General features: G+C 40.0%; 1 non-coding gene across 1 annotated transcript; it reads right to left on the bottom strand.

Annotated features, from left to right (window-relative positions):
- Window positions 1-2,477: 2,477 nt before the first annotated feature.
- LOC148789931 (small nucleolar RNA R71) lies at window positions 2,478-2,584 on the bottom strand. The gene has a single exon (XR_016079930.1). It is a non-coding gene; the product is annotated as a small nucleolar RNA R71 (small nucleolar RNA).
- Between the last annotated feature and the right edge of the window lie 1,428 nt (window positions 2,585-4,012).

Here is a 4,012-nt window from a genome sequence, read left to right as displayed (position 1 = left end):
GAAGAAAGATTTTTGCAATCCCTGCAAAGATCTTTCTTGCCGCCTCCTTCCTACAGCTGCCAGACATCCAGTTCGATCTCCAGTTGTGGGAGAAGTCAAGATTCGATCTTGACATCAGTTCTTTGAGAAAGAATTGATAGGAAGCTGTGCTCATGTGCCATCCTGCTGTTTTTTGCGAATGACAGAATTCTTGGAGAAGAATATTGCTGATTCTGCTCCATCCTGCACTGCGCCATCTTCAGTGGGAGTAGTCTTTGGATCCTTCCTTGGGCGTGAACACCTTCGTTGGGGGATACTGTTTCTCCATATCAGGTATAATCCTCTCCTACTCTTTTTGGTTCAGATCTGGTTCAGTTTATGGTTCAAGAATGATCATTGAAAATATGATTTTCTAAATAGGGAATGTGATTCCCAGTTGAAGGGAGAGAAAAATTTTTAAAATTCGCCCCTTTATTCCGCAAGATTTGGGCATTCGTACGATGGATCTCTCATCCCTTCAATTTCTCTATATCAGGTATAATCCTCTCCTACTACTTTTATTCAGATCCGGTTCAGTTTATGGTTCAAGATTGATCCTTGAAAATATGATTTTCTAAAATAGGGAATGCGATTCCCAGTTGAAGGGAGAGAAACTTTTTTTGAAATTCGCCCACCTTATTCCGCAAGATTTGGGCATCCATACGATGGATCTCTCATCCCCTCAAATACCTGATGGGCCAATCTTTCATCTGCTCATAGTCCTTGGGTTTTCATCCGGTGGCTGGACCCAAGGGACCATTTAGTGTAATTGTTAGGCCCATTGAGAGCCCATAGTCAACTGGGCAGCATGTTAAGAGGACTAGTGAGCATATTGACTTAATGGGCCTAAAGCCCATTCGAACTAGCTTAATAAGATTAATTGAATAAGGGGCGGTTCTGGGATTTAGATTAGCTAATAGGATAAGGGATTATCCCTATCCACTCAAAGAGTCCAGATCCAAATAAAGATTTGAATCAAGAAACTCCTAATTTGATTAGGAAGGCTGATCTTTATCTATATATAAGATAAGGGATTAACCTTATCTCTTAAAGAGAGTCATGATCCAAACATAAGATTTGGATTAGGAAACTCCTAATAGGTTTGGGAGAACCTCTCTTTAAGGCTATAAATAGGAGAGTAGGGTGGACCTCCAAACATACTCATAGTCTACTGAATTAGGAGAGAAGACAACACATAGTTTGAATGCTCCTGTCTTCTGCTCTTTTCTCCTTGTTCTTGTCACCCCTGCCCAGTTCAATCTCCACCTGTGCGAGTGATCAAGAACTGTTCTCAATATTGCTTCTTGTTTGAAGAGGCAATCTGAAGTTTTGCTCACCTACCCTCCACTACATTCTTGTTGAAGAATTTGGTTCTTGCGGAAGAGCCATCCTGCTGATTTTGCTTCACCTCACTGTGCCATTTTCAGTGGGAGCAGATTTTGGTTTTCTCCATGGGCGTGAACACCTTCATTGGGAGTTACTGTTACTCCATATCAAGTATATCCCTCTCCTCCCTTTTGGTTTAAGATCAGGTCCGGTTTGGTTTCAAGATTGATCCTTGAAAATGTAGTTTTCTAAAATAGGGAAAGAGATTCCCACATGGGAGAGAAATTTTTTGAAATTTTGCCAACTTTCTTGTAGGGTTCGGCCATCCATATGATGGATCTCTCATCCCTTCAATGGTATTAGAGTCAGGTTCAAATTTTCAACCAAATTAAACCAGATCTGGATCTGCGCAAATGGGTAGAAGGCATTCTACCCGATTTGCTTAGTTAACATATTTCTAGGAAATTGGTTCCCAGTTTTTGGGCGATTGATCTGAAATTAAATCTTTTTAAATCTGATTAATGTTTATAATTGTTCTATATATTTTTCTTGATTTTTGGGTTGTTCGTATGGTGGAGATCGAATTCTTTAATGGCACAAGAAATCTGCGCACCTGCTGTTCTGTTCATTCTTGGTCTGTAATTAATTAATTTTAATTTTTTTAAATGGAATGTATTGGAATTTAAATATGATGTAATATTAATAGAAAAATAGGTTTTCTATTTTATTTCATTCGATGATGAAGCAGAATCTGTAGAGGAGAAATTTTTGCAGATTTGGGTTTAGCCATCTGCAATTTACAGTTTTGGAAACTGCATTCTACGATCTAATCTTTGTTTTGCAGGGTAGCAGTCTTACGAACAACACTTCTACTGATTCTTGATTGTCTTGTGCAATTCTGTGGAATGGCCCACGAAGATCCCAACACACATATTGCTAACTTTTTAGAAATATGTGACACCTTCAAACACAATGGGGTAAGTGATGATGCCATTAGGTTGAGGTTACTCCCATTCTCTTTGAAGGATAAAGCCAAAGAATGGTTGAATTCATTACCAACGGGATCAATAGCTACGTGGGATGAAATGGCCAGTCATTTCCTCTTTAAGTATTTTCCCCCTTTTAAAACTGCTAAAATGAGGAATGATATCACTACATTTTTCCAACAAGAGGGGGAATCTTTATATGAGTCATGGGAACGATACAAGGAGCTGGTAAGGAGAGTTCCTCACCATGCCCTTCCCATATGGCTGCAAGTGCAGACCTTCTATAATGGTCTTACCGACTCAAATAAGACCATACTAGATGTTGCAGCCGAAGGGTCCATAAACAATAAGATTGCTGAGGTTGCCCATGCACTCATTGAAGAAATGGAAGCCAACAACTATCAATGGCATTCTGAAAGAACCCAAACTAGGAAGCAGCATGGCTTGCATAATGTTGATACTTATACGTCACTATCTGCACAAATAGGAGCACTCAGTAAGAAAATAGATGAAATGCAGATAAGTCATGCATGTGCAGCCTCTTACTTGTGAATTGTGTGGGGGAGGCCACATCAGTACTGACTGCCAAGTTGGCAATCAGTTCAGGCCATCTGCTGCACAAGTCGACTATGTCAGCAATTTGTCAAGACAGCAGGGTTACCAGAGTCACCATACCTTTCACCCAGGATGGAGGGAACATCCAAACCAGTCCTGGCCAAGTTAGCATACTTCCAAGCCTTTCCACCAGACTTATCATCAGTCCGAACCAAAGTCCAATTTGGAGGAGCTGATAACAAAATTTATAGAAAGTGTGGAAACCAGGTTCTAGAACAAGGAAGCCTCAATCAAGAACCTGGAAAACCAAGTGGGGCAATTGGCACAATTAATCTCTTCTAGACTGTTGGGAACTCTTTCAAGCAACATTAAAGTGAATCCACGAGAGCAGGTACAATCTATTACCTTAAGGAGTGGAAAAGAGTTGCCCGAGGTAGAAAAGAAGAATAGGGCTGAACCCAAGGTAGAAGCAAGCCTTGGGACAGGACAACAGAAGAAGGAACAACCTGAAGAACAACAAGGGATGCACCAGCAACCACAAGTTCCATTCCCTAATAGGCTGAAGCAACAGAAAATGGAGAAGGAATTTGGTAAGTTTCTTGAAATATTTAAAAGTTTACATATTAATATTCCTTTTGCTGATGCTTTATCCCAAATGCCACACTATGCAAGGTTTTTGAAGGAATTATTGGCAAACAAAAGGAAACTGGGAGATGTGGCTATAGTTGCTTTGAATGAGGAATGTTTTGCTATCCTTCTAAACAAGTTGCCTCAGAAACTTAAAGATCTAGGGAATTTCACTATTCCTTGTACCATAGGCAGTTTAAAAATTGAAAAATTTTTATGTGACCTGGGAGCTAGCATCAATTTAATGCCATATTCTATCTTCAAGAAATTGGGATTAGGGGAACCCCAACCCACTAGAGTGGCATTACAATTGGCTGATAGATCCATTAGACATCCTAGGGGGATCATAGAAGATGTGTTAGTTAAAGTTGACAAATTCATTTTTCTAGTTGATTTAATTGTGTTAGACATGTAAGAAGATGTAAAGGTCTCACTTATCCTAGGGAGACCCTGGCTACCGGGAAAGTGATGATTGATGTCCAACAAGGACAACTCAGCCT

This window comes from Nelumbo nucifera, chromosome 8, assembly GCF_055504915.1.
Source record: "Nelumbo nucifera cultivar China Antique chromosome 8, China Antique-T2T, whole genome shotgun sequence".
In the NCBI taxonomy this organism is placed as follows: domain Eukaryota; kingdom Viridiplantae; phylum Streptophyta; class Magnoliopsida; order Proteales; family Nelumbonaceae; genus Nelumbo; species Nelumbo nucifera.
The sequence above is the reverse complement of the archived record's forward strand: the minus strand, read 5'-3'. Positions and strand labels throughout refer to the sequence as shown.